The sequence below is a fragment of the Carcharodon carcharias genome (assembly GCF_017639515.1).
Source record: "Carcharodon carcharias isolate sCarCar2 chromosome 29 unlocalized genomic scaffold, sCarCar2.pri SUPER_29_unloc_9, whole genome shotgun sequence".
Taxonomy (NCBI): Eukaryota; Metazoa; Chordata; class Chondrichthyes; order Lamniformes; family Lamnidae; genus Carcharodon; species Carcharodon carcharias.
This window is the reverse complement of record NW_024470682.1, coordinates 466,276-479,547: the sequence shown is the minus strand read 5'-3', so window position 1 is coordinate 479,547 and position 13,272 is coordinate 466,276. Positions and strand designations below refer to the sequence as shown.

Below are 13,272 nucleotides of genomic sequence, written 5' to 3'. Positions count from 1 at the left end.
TAAAAATCCCTTCACAGCCAATGAAATTATTCCTGAATTGCAGTCACAGAAGTAAAACACAGCAGACAGTTTCTGCACAGCAAGATCCAACAAACCACAAGGTGATAAGTCACCCAGATCACTGAGGCAATGAGAAGCCAGTGAACTCAAACCTCTGGTCTGATGAAGAGTCATACGGACTCGAAACATTAACCCTGTCTTCCTCTCCACTGATACTGTCAGACCTGCTGAGTCTTTTCAGCAATTTTTGTTTTTGTTTCAGATTTCCAGCATCGGCAGAATTCTGCTTTTAACTCCAATCTCTGGTCTGAGCCTCTTCTCTCATCCCGTGTTCTCAATTCACATGTCTCGGAGTGAACGTGTATTAAGCTGAGAGACAGAAACACTACTGCCAAAGAGCAAGAAAATCTTTCCTGAACATTGTAATCTCTCAGATCTGATATCATCCTTGTAAAAGTGCTTTCTCTTGTGGGACTGTGATTTCTATTTTAACTGATGCTTCACGTTATATTTCTCTAAAAGGATCCATTCTCTGTGTGTTAGATTTCACAGATAAACCCACGATATTCCCTGCTGATATTATTGCAGGAAAGTGTGTGGATGTAAGCTGCATCTTCAACACAACGTGCAATGGAACAGCAGCACCTGTCTTAACTTGGGACACTCCCACTGACGTACCTGGATCAGTCTCAAAGACTGTAACTCAGCATGGTGTCACTCTGACCTATACTTCTGTTCTGACCCTGACCCCATCACTCAAACACCACGGACACACTCTCAGCTGCAGAGTGAGATATCCATCTGTTTCATCGGAGCGGACCCTCGTACTAACTGTGCAAGGTTAGTACGGACACCTTTCATTTTACATCAGCATTCCGTCAGTGCTGACCCTCTGACAGTGCAGCCCATTCTCAGTATCCACATTCTCAGTCCTCTCAAAGTGTTTCACAGTCAATAGAAGTTAATTGATCTTTATTTGATTATTGCTGAATGAAGAGATAAGCTGTCTAAACTTTACATCTCGCACACACCATTCTCCATGGCAACACCTCCACCTATCAGAGACCACTTGCCAACCAATCAGCACTCTCGTCCCATTAAGTATAAATTGTTGTTCACTTTCTGTTGGTAATCCTGCGAACGGGGTTCTTGATTCCTGCCCTGACATCTTAATGTCCCAATGAACAGAACAACTTCCAACAATGAGCTGTGGTTGGTGATTCCTCACGTTACATCCAGGGACACTGGTGACTATCAGTGTGTGGCAGAGAATGAACATGGAACAGTGGTGGGGTTCATAACCATCACTGTGGAACGTGAGTGTACACAGACTTCAACATTTCTCTCAGATTCGAACACTACACAAACACCCTCAAACATACACATCTAAATAGACACATGCAGACACACATATCTGACCACACAGAAAGACACACTCACACACAAACACACTAACACACACTCCCCTTTGGGCTACCTGACCTCCCTCAGTACTGCACTGGAGAGTTGGCCTAAATTCTGGGATTTGTGTTCCCATTCATATTTATGCAAGAATATGGAAATTACAAAGTCTATTACAGACACTCAGATGCATAGAGACACTCACAGATACTCTCTGCCTCTCCAACTCTCTCTCTCCCTTTAAGAAGCTTCCTGAAAGCTAACCCTTCGAACAATCACCGGTCCCAACTCCTCCTTATCTGATTCTGTGTGATTTTGTTTGTGTATCTGAGAGTAAGAGAGAGGTGGAGAGGTTTAGGAAGAGAATTCCTGCTGGTGAAAAGCTTACATCATGTTCTCACCTTTCCAATGCCCATATTTCACATGATGTCCAATGTCCTTGTTCGTAATGGGGATTGTCTATGTAAACATCACGCTGTAGTTACAGTCTCCTACCAGTTTCCCAGCTTTTCAAGCAACTCCACTTCCCAGTTTGCTACACAAGCTGTGAGTTCATCGGAATAAAATTATTTCTCAAACGGTAGATTTGATGTTATTTTATTGAAAACTTCCTCAGCGCCTCCCTGAAGGGTTTACACTCTCCGGGAAGCAGGAATATGCTGGATATTGGGGAGTTCATCTTTTCCAAGAGAGTAGGGATCCTCGGGAATGTGCTGTCAGTGGGTGTGGTGGTTGCAGTTTCTCTGTCGCCTTCAAGAGGGATCTGGAGTGGTTACTGACTGGGGGAGAAATCATGGAAGCGGAGAATGATACAGCACAGGAGGAGGCCATTCAGCCCATGGTGCCTGTGCCAAGTCTTTCAATGTTCTATCCATTCAGATCCACTAACCACCACTCCACTTTGCCCCCATCTTCCTCCTTCAAGTATTTATCTAATTTCCCTTTTGAAAGTTCCTATTGAATCTGCTTCCACCGCCCTTTCAGGCAGCACCTTCCAGATCACAACAACTCGCTCTGTCAAAACAAATTCTCCTCATCTCCCTCTCCGGTTCATCAATCTGTGTCCCTCTGGTTACCGACCCTCCTGCCCCTTAAATACATCGATACTGTTCACCTGAAACCCTCCCTGTGGGAGTGAGTTCCACATTCTCCCCTCTCTCTGGGTAAAGATTGGAACTGTTTATTAAGCGGGGTGTGTAATTCCGTGGGGGAGTCCATCTCGATCCTGCCCGATTCGCACATGCGTCCGAGATGGATTTCCACCCTGTACTAAACGTTTCCAGAATTTTCTACAGCACAATCCTGTACACAGCGATGGAGAGAAACATTGGACAGGGAGTCAAACAGCACAATGATCCATTCTCACCAATGATCCACGCTAAGGGGAAAGTTCAGATTGTCCACTCTTGGAGTGCTTACAATGAAAACATTCATTCCACATTGAATCCCAGTGGATGGGTCAATATTACAGCAAATGTTGCAGTGATATAAAGCTTGATTGTTCAGCCAGAGTGAGAGATTGAAAGCGGAGAGTCAGTGATGATTTTTTTCTGTGTGTTCTCTAGACAGTGGAGGAGAGATTCTGCACGTGATCCAGATCCTGGGAATACGAGCTGTGATATTCCTTGTGGCTGTGGTTATCACTATCGCTGGAGTCTGTGTCTGGGAGGGACAAACAGTGAAAGGAAGTCGACAGACTGTTTAAAGCTTTTGTACAGCAACAATCTGGTCAGTCAGTGCGGACAAATAACGTGCGATGTTGGGTTAAGTTGTAATGAAACTGGTCAGTGTCCTGGTTAGAATCACCTTGGTATCAGAGAGCCATTCCAGTACTGTAGGATACCATTCAGCCAATTGAGTCCATGCTGTCTCTCTGTAGAGCAATCCACTCAGTCCCATTCCCCCCCGCTCTATCCCCGTATCCCTGCAAGTTTATTTCCAATTGTCCGTCCAATTTCCTTTTGAAATCGTTCATTGTCTCCAGTTCCACCATCCTCGTAGGCAACGAGTTCCAGCTCATTACCACTCGCTGTGTAAAAAAGTTCCTCCTCACATTCCCCCACTGCCCAAAACCTTCAATCTGTGTCCCCCAGTCCTTGTACCATCAGCTAATGACAACAGCTTCTCTTTGTCTACCTTATCTAAACCCATCATCAACTTGTACACCTCGATCAGATCCCCCTTCAATCTCCTTTGCTCCAAAGAGAACAATCCCAGCTTCTCCAACCCAACCTTGTAGCTAAAATCCCTCATCCCTGGACCCATTCTGCTCAATCTCCTCCCCACCCTCTCAAGGACCCTCACTTCCTTCCCAAAGTGAGGAGACCAGAACTGGACACCATACTCTAGTTGTGACCTAACCAGAGCTTTATAAATGTTCAGCATAAACTCCCTGTGTTTGTCCTCAATCCATCGATTTATGAAAAGCTTATTCGTTCCATCAGCACAAACAGCAATTTCCAAGCGGGCTCCCATCAGCAGACAGAGTGCAATGAAACATCGGCATGCCTGCTTCTTAATGTACGGAGAGAAACCTGGAACGAGAGATTCTCCTTCTTCTCCTCAGCAAGCTGAAACGTTTCCTTATACCTGGTTCTCCCCAGTCCTGCTGTGTGGACACATCATAACCACGGCATTGTCTGGCTGTGTGCAGCCAACATGGTCGAATAGGAATCAACAGAAATGTGACGTTGCTAAACTCTGTCCTCTGATTGGAATGTGCTTTCTGAATGCTGCACCTTTATCATGCTGCGATAGATTGTAAGAAGCATTTGGGTTATGAATAAAATTACATTGATTTTCTCAAGTGATTAAAATGCTCAGCCTGTTCTGTGGATATTTATAGATTAAAATTCTTATTTTGCAGCCAAATTTTTGGCTCAAAGACATTACTTCATGTTGTCACATTTTCTCCATCATATGAATTCCTCTGCCCATCTTTATAATAGAAATTTCCAATGTAAACATGTCACATTGTAGTTTCACACTCCTGCCAGTGGTGGTGCCATTCCAAAGCTGTCTTGCTGCACAGACACAGCGAGAAATATTCTCGATGTGTACATGATGTTGTTGTTACACAGACATCAGGTGGAACCTTGGGCAGTGCCTAGAATGCACTTAGGACAGTGCAGACCACGCTCAGAACTGACAGTGAAGCGTTTTCTCAATCCTGACCCACCGTCACTGCAGCGCTCCCTCATTACTGTCCCTCTGACAGTGCTGCACTACCTCATTGTTGACCCTTTTCAAGTGCAGCACCCCGTCAGCATTGACCTTCTGACAGTGCAGCACTCCCTCATGGCTGACAATCTGACAGTGCAGCACTCCCTCAGTACTCACCCACCCACAGTGCAGCATTCCCTCAGTACTGATCCTCTGACACTGTATCCCTCCCTCACTACTGAACCTCCGACAGTTCAGCACTCCCTCGGTACACACCTTCTGACAGTGCAGCACTCCCACGGTGCTGACAAACTGACAGTGCAGCATTCCCTCAGTACTGATCCTCTGACACTGTATCCCTCCCTCACTACTGAACCTCCGACAGTTCAGCACTCCCTCGGTACACACCTTCTGACAGTGCAGCACTCCCACGGTGCTGACAAACTGACAGTGCAGCATTCCCTCATAACTGACCCTCTGACACTGTATCCCTCCCTCACTACTGACCTTCCGACAGTTCAGCACTCCCTCAGTACTGACGCTCCCACAGTGCAGCATTCCCTCAATACTCACCATCCCATACTCACCATCCCACAGTGCAGCGCTCTCTCAGTATTCACCCTCCCACAGTGCAGCACTCCCTCAGTACTCACCCTCCCACAGTGCAGCACTCCCTCAGTACTCACCCTCCCACAGTGCAGCACTCCCTCAGTACTCACCCTCCCACAGTGCTGTGCGAGTTGTTTCAATCAAGACTGGTGCCCAAAGAGGGGGGTTTCATTGCTAAATCATTGAACTCGGTGAAAATTATTTTTAGGCTGATGGGAACAAGACTTAGTTCCTCAAATCATTTCTTTTGCAATAACACACATTACAATAACCTCTGTTTAAATAAATTCCAGTTAAACTTTGCCATGAAAGGATATCTCCTCACACTCCGCTCTACCTCATTAGTAACCCTCCCACAGTCCGGCACACCCTCAATACTGACCCTCCAACTGTGCAGAACTCACTCAGTACAGACCCGCCGACAGTGCAGCACTCCCACATTACTGACCCTCTGACAGCGCAGCACTCCCTCATTACTGACCCTCTGATAGTGCAGCACTCCCTCATTACTGACCCTCTGACAGTGCAGCCCTCCCACATTACTGACCCTCTGATAGTGCAGCACTCCCTCATTACTGACCCTCTGACAGTGCAGCACTCCCTCATTACTGACCCTCTGACAGTGCAGCACTCCCTCATTACTGACCCTCTGACAGTGCAGCACTCCCTCATTACTGACCCTCTGACAGTGCAGCACTCCCACATTACTGACCCTCTGACAGTGCATCACTCCCACATTACTGACCCACTGATAGTGCAGCACTCCCTCAGTACTGACCCTCTGACAGTGCAGCACTCCCTCAGTACTCACCCTCCCACAGTGCTGTGCGAGTTGTTTCAATCAAGACTGGTGCCCAAAGAGGGAGGTTTCAATGCTAAATCACTGAAATCGTTGAAAATTATTTTTAGGCTTACGGGAACAAGACTTAGTTCCTCAAATCATTTCTTTTGCAATAACACACAGTACAAGAATTCTGTTTAAATAAATTCCAGTTAAACTTTGCCATGAAAGGATATCTCCTCACACTCCGCTCTACCTCAGTTCTAACACTCCCACAGTCCGGCACACCCTCAATACTGATCCTCCGACTGTGCGGAACTCACTCAGTACAGACCCGCTGACTGTTCAGCACTCCCTCATTACTGACCCTCTGACAGTGCAGCACTCCCTCAGTACTGTCCCTCTGACAATGCAGCTCTCCCTCCGTAATTATAAGAGGGATTGTTGAAATGTATCATAAGGCCAGAGACCTGTATTGGGAACTCTTATCGCCTGAGTTTCAGCCTCTGAGGTGAGGGGGAGGAGTCTAATCCCACGGAGCCAATGGAGAAGCTTCATGACTACAGCTGCCCAAATATGAGCTGACAGATCATCACATGGTAAACGTTTTGCTGAGAGCACAAAACATTCTCAATCTTCTCACTAATTACCCACTTCCTCATTTTGTCTCACAGAGACACATCCACCCTTTCTAATCAAATACACAGAGGGAGCAGCACAGGAAGAGGTCATTCAGCCCAAGCAGAGCGTGTGGGCAGTTCCTCCCCAGGCGAGCAGTCGGACAGGTCCTGGGTAAGTAACGGAACGATTGGAATTCACTTCCACAACCAACACCGTCCTTTGTTGATGTTGTGATTTTATAAAGACAGATTCCAATGATTGATGCCTTTGAAAGATTTCCACTGATTATTGAGATCTGGGTGTGAGACTCAAGTCTGTTGTTCAGAACATCTTTCTAGCTCAAGGGATGAGGGAAGTGCAGAGACATGAGCTTTAGGACGTCTTAAGGTGGTGAAAGGTGCTATAGAAATGCAAATCCTTCAATGTTAAGCTTTCTTAAAGCCTTGTAACTCTCTGCAGAGCACCTATCATCCCACAGAGAGTTAAATTAGTCTGTCAAGACATTGTCCAAAAGCAGTTCTGATCTCTTGAGAGCTGTCGGACAAGAGGTGAGGTCTCATTAACTCCTTTTTCTTTCAGAGTTTGAGAGTCAGAAGCTAATGAAATATCTGGGAGTGGACAATGATCGGGAAATCTTACGTCCTCCTGTCACTTCTCCAAGGCAATAACATCGTCAGCTCGGACAGATTTATGGTGAATAGTCTTTGTAAAAGATCATTCTTATTGAGCTGTGATTGGGAACCGATTCAGCAGTGAGCCAGAGTAAAAACTCACACCAAGTCCCATTCATCCATCACCCCTGTGCTCACTGATATACACTGATTCCCTGTCTGACAGCAGAATTGGAGGAGAGCAGAGATCTCAGAGGGTTTTAGGGTTGGAGGAGGTTACAGGGATCGGGAGTGTAGAGGGCGGATGGTGGGGTAAGAAATCGATGATGAGAATTTGAAAATTGAGTCATTGCTGGACTGGGAGCCAGTGCAGGTCAGCCAGTGACAAGGGAGCGATTGGCTGAATAGAGAATGAGGGATAATAACTGGGGAATGAGGTCTATCCTGATGCTAGGACTCGGATAACATTGCCCTGAAATTTTGTGTCTTTTGCTGATCTAAGTCAGGACTTCCCATGAAGACAACACAGCAGATGCTAGAATAGACACGCTGTTCAGTGTCACACTTCCTGTCCATTCTCACCATGCTAGAAACTTCAATAAGGGAGCAAGATAACTGAAAGAGAGAAGAAAGGCAAAGCTGTCCGTGTGTAAAACTTTCAAATAGTCTGAGTTATCATGATTGTCTCTGATCTGCTGCAGAGTTTAAATTTCACAGAATCTGAGCACTTTGCAGCTCAGAGAGAGACCATTGACTCACTGCCTGAAAGGGCGGTGGAAGCAGATTCAGCAGGAACTTTCAGAAGGGGAACTGGATAAGTACTTGATGGGGACATTTTGCAGGGCTGTGGAGGAGAGAGCAGAGGTGAGAGTGGGACTAATTGGACAGGTCTTTCAAAGACCCAGCACAGGCTCGATGGGCCAAATGGCTTCCTTCTGTTCCGGATCATTCTACAATTTGACAAATTAAGCCCCACATCAGTAACTCTTCAGGCTCCCGCTTCAGGGATGGATCTTTGAGAAGGACAGGGAACAAGAGGTTTCTGGTATCATTTTCATATTTCTTGACATTTTCATAAGTGTATAGATCTGTTGAATATTTAAGTCTCTAAAGCGCAGAGGTAATCTGCTGTTACGCCCAGATCTTGTGGTGGTAACCTTGTCTGGAGGTGTCTTTAATTGCTCACATTAATCTGTGGAATTGTCATTCTTGGATGTTGTCCCTGGTTTCAATTGGCATTTTACCCTTGATGCAATTGGGGAGTCTTTAAACTAACATGGCAGGGGATGGGATCCCGAGAGGAGGTTGACCAAAGGGAGATGCACAGCCAAAATTAGAAGAGAGAGCAAATGAACCTGGAAGGCAGAGAAATTATTGGCCAGTTAAGGCACAAGATAGCGTGGCAAAGTTGTATTGTAATTATTGTAATGCAAGGAGTCTGACAGACTTGCATTCTCCTGCAGGTGTGATGTTCCAGCTCCCTTGAAATTGCCAATATTGTTGAAACTTTCTGCATATTTCAATGTTATGTCATGAACTGAGGGGATGGATTAGTTTCTGAGACTGGGACAGACATAAATCCATTGGCTTTCGGCCAGACCTGACAATCCTGGCAGTGGGTGGGGACAGAAAATCCCACCCCTATGGGACATTTTCAGTTTATTTGATGTGCCCAGAGAGATCAATAAAGACTTCAATCCACAATTTATTGGCAAGCCACGTCAGGATATGTGTGAGAGGTGGAAGATCGATCACCGCTCCTCGTCTCGCCGTGCACATCATCGCCATTTCCTGGTTTGTCAGTCACCACATGTATATGTTCCTGATGGGATAGCGGATGCTCATTCTTATTGCTTGAAGATTCCCCGTTGTGTAGGTTCTGTTTGGATCAGCGGACGGCTCTTTGTAGCTGCATCAGCCTTTGCTCTAGTGCCCTGCCGATGTCAATGGCCCTTTCTGCCACAAGCCTTGCAGGATTGGTGGAAAGCTGGGCCTTTCCTTGGTGCCTGCAGAAGGCCACACCTTCCACATGTCTCACTAGGTTTGGATGTTCTAGTGAGTGTGTCAACAATTGATGTTGTACTGAGGACCTGTAAGCTTCGTTGACCTGCGAGGATCACTTCGTATTTATGTCCATCCTTGAGTAGCTCTTCAATGCTATAGGTTTTGGTCTTATCTAGCAGATCTTTCTGGAAGGCTTCCATGGGAGTGGATGCGATCACCAACTCAACAACTCTGTCTGCAGACTCTGTGTTTGAAATCACAGTGCGTACCCTTTTCTCCACATCGACTGATGAAGTGGTCTATGGATTGTGTAGGCTGATGAAATGACATAAACTCTAGTTGATGAATGTGGACTTTAACCTGATTCTGAACCTATCTTCCAATATCGTCCATACCTATTGGGGATCCTTTCACTCTTCTGCTTTTAATCCTGACTTGTTCAGCCTGTGTAGACCTTCATTCCCAATCGCAAGGTGAATTTTTATGACTTGCTCGTCTGGTTCAGTCACACCTGAATCAGGAAACCAGAGCTCTGTACGCTGTTTAAACATTCTGAATTCAGATAGTCAGTCAGCTACATCGCAGTTCAAACTGGGGAATTTAGTGGACATTCTGACAATATTCCTTTGACCTTCCTTCTCCTACAGGACCTGGGATGAGTGTCGCTTTAGCCCCTTTTGTGCGCTTTTCCGAAGCTCAGCCCACGAAGACGGGTTGTGGCAGGAACACACCACGGAGTAATGGAGTCTTTCTTTTTTATTCAATTTGCTGTTCAGCAATCTCGAAGCCGCCCGTTATAATCACTAACTTCTCTGGCCTGATTTTTATAATGGTTTTTGTGTGTTTGACTCTCCCTCGCTCACTATCGATCCAGCCCACACCCTGGTCATTCGCCTTCCCTGACTGAGCTAACCCGCTGCTGGTCCGGCGATACACACTGTCCCACTCACTGACCTACAGGCCGTGTGCTGTAATCTCACCACGAGGGATCCGTCTGCTCCCCAGCTCTTTACTTGAGCTCTTTCCCATCACTGTGTCTCCAAAGGTTTCCTGAACAGTCAGTACACTGCGATTTTAACCCTCTCTGATGCTGTGTCTCTGTTGTGGTCTGACCAAAGCGTCAAGGGTCATCTCATGCCATGTAGCTCGATCTAAGGCTGTTCACCACGTCATACCTGTACTGAATCTTGCTGCCAGAATGTTTGGCCACTGCTGATCACCATGTTGTGTTTTTATAATGATATAAAGGCACCAGCCACTAATACGGAATTGGGTAAATACATTGTGTGTTCATTTATTTAGAATAGGGACATGAGAACAGATATACAAGGATTGAGAGCTGGGAGACACCTGCAGCCAAACCGTGTGAGCTGTGTTCTGCTCACAGGCCAAAGTGAAACTTGGACTGGATGCTGTTACCATCCCAGCTGATGTACTACTGGGCAAGTCAGATCCCAGTGTGGAACTCAGCTTGATAGGTCCTAACTTTTATTTTTTATTTAGGAATGTGGAGTGCGGCTACTGAACAGAGTCACAGGAGTCATCTGATGAACTTCTAACAAAAGAATAAAATATTTATTAAACTAGGAGAAAAAAACCATATTACATTACTCCTTCACCCAGACCTATACATTTACAGATTCATAAGGATAACACAATTACAATAACTATCTTATACTCTCATGTTCACACTAAGTACACAGTCGATGTAAACCAATAGATGACCTGTGGTCACGGACACCACATTCTGAAACCAAGTGACAGAGCCCACTTGGATCAAATGCTGCGGGTCCCTCCTCAACTGACTCCAGACACTTCTTACACCGTGAGGCAACTGGTCTAACGAAACTGCTTCTTTCACATGAGGGTTTCCAATCTCTACTCGTCAAGTGCTCTCTTTGGAATCTTCTCCAACATGACACTTTCACTCAGACACCTTCCACAAGGGTCCACTTTCACTATTTCAAACTCTCCTTCCCATGTTGCTGCCCCCTGGATCGCCACGTGCATTCAGCCTTCCTTCCACGCCCTGTCTCTCCAATGCTCAGCCGTGTCAATGGCACACCAGGATTCACATGGCCGTAGTAATGAGTCACCAACCTGTGGTGTCTCCTAGGATCTTCTGGCTTATCATAAGCCTTTTTTGCTTTAGGTCTGTGGCCATTTGCCCTTTCTCTTTTAGCTTGGATCCCTCCTCTGCATCTCAACATTAACTTGACTTAACAGGACCTTTTCCAGATTCCTGATCTTCCTTGGAGTAGAATGTCTTCTTGGGCCCTTTCTCCTGTTCCACTCGATGGTTTTGGCTTCTTCTTTACTTTGGGACTGACTATCTGTCCCGCTCCTTTGCTGCTTCTCCTGGCAACTCCTTTCAACAGAACAGAAAGTACTTATCTGTTTTTCTCTGTCTCTGTGGGTCCTTCCCTCAGGATCACTGTTGCTAGACAACAGCAGGGTTCCTTACACCTTGTGTTTGTTTTGACTTTCCTTCAAGAGTCACCAAACCCCATTAGATTGCTGGCTTCTATAAAAATGAAACCAAAACTCAAGCTTCCCCCTTTCTTAACATCCCAAATACAGAAATCAAACTAAACTTGAACTTAAAGATAGACCTTATGCCTAACACACACAAATACACATAGAACTTACTTAAGCTATCCCCAGTTCCTAAAAATCACATGACATACTTCCCCTCGAGTGATGTCATGCTGCTATCCCTGAAAGGCATATTATAACAGTGTTATCACTTGGCAGGTGATGTGTGCCAGGCAGACCAAGTCCATGAGAGAAAGATGGTGACAAGAACATAATGATTTTGCAATTTGTATTTATTATGAGATGTGTGCACTGAATTCAGAAGCAATAAGTACACCAAGACCTTTAGAGATTTGAAAATTAAATTAAAATACTTGTTCTCAAAATAAATGATTTCAAGCATGTACATAATGCTACAATTACCACTATAATAATACTTAAAATTCCGAATTAACCTGACTCCCAGTTACACTCCCTTTAAGGCAATGGTCCAAAAATAGACTTTATATTTAAAACAAACTCAGCAAGTTAACACAATATAAAAGCAATACCCTGCACAGTGGAATTCCAAGTGGCTTTTCCCCAACTTCAGTTCCGTTGGATAGCAGGCTTGTGCACAAATGCTAGAGGTTTCATTACGACTATATCACACACTCGTGTTAGATCTTACATGGCATTCTGACACATAGCCTTTCATTCTCCCTGATAGATATATATTTCTCTCTTTGTAACATGAAAATTCTATTGTTCCATATGTTTTTGAAACTGTATCTTCCTCATAACAAATTCTTTCGTGGTGCCCATATTGCCAGGAGCCTTTGAGAAAAATAAACACATTCCTTAGTCTTGCTTATCTGGCTAGTTGTAAACAAGCTAAGATTCCTTTGAAATCCAACAACCCCTTCATTGATATAAAAATGCAAATTCTCTTCATACCTTCCATGCTAAGCAGCATCCATGGTTCCTCAATAGCATGTCAAGCACCCAGCTCCTTTGGATAATTTTAAACTGACAATCTAATTAACTCCAAATGTACTTAAATCACATGCAGACCCATCATGCGTACCCCCATAAACCTACTTCACAATATACTATAAAATATTATGAAAATTATTATACTTTCATCACAATAGGAACCACTGCCTTAGACATTGAGGATCTAGCACGGCTAGCCTAATTAGTGATTCATGACGGTGATAATGGGGGGAATTCTGAAGGCTCCTAATCCATTGTCCTACGTTGTAAATCAGCAGTGAACTCACTTCAATTAGTGCGTCTTGTAGACACTGTGTTGGGTGGGAGACTGGCTTCAATAAACAGGTTCCTGAGGGCCATGAGCCAATGTAGAATGAACTTGTCCACTCCTGTGTCCAGGATTGTCTTCGATCTGTTGTGAAACCTTGGGGCGTTCATTTTGTGACCTGTGGATTATCCAGACTGCAGCCTCTGTGCCCCAGTGATGGAGGGGGTGGATATCGAGTCTATTGGATTGACAAAACATTCAGAGTTAAATATTGATATTTCTCTCCCTAGTTGGACTACCACAAG

At 45.1% G+C, this 13,272-nt stretch overlaps 1 long non-coding RNA gene across 1 annotated transcript; it reads left to right on the top strand.

Annotated features, from left to right (window-relative positions):
- The first annotated feature begins 618 nt into the window (after positions 1-618).
- LOC121274126 lies at positions 619-4,200 on the top strand. Its single transcript, XR_005942170.1, has 3 exons — positions 619-840; positions 2,967-3,129; positions 3,846-4,200. It is a non-coding gene; the product is annotated as an uncharacterized LOC121274126 (long non-coding RNA).
- Positions 4,201-13,272: the final 9,072 nt, after the last annotated feature.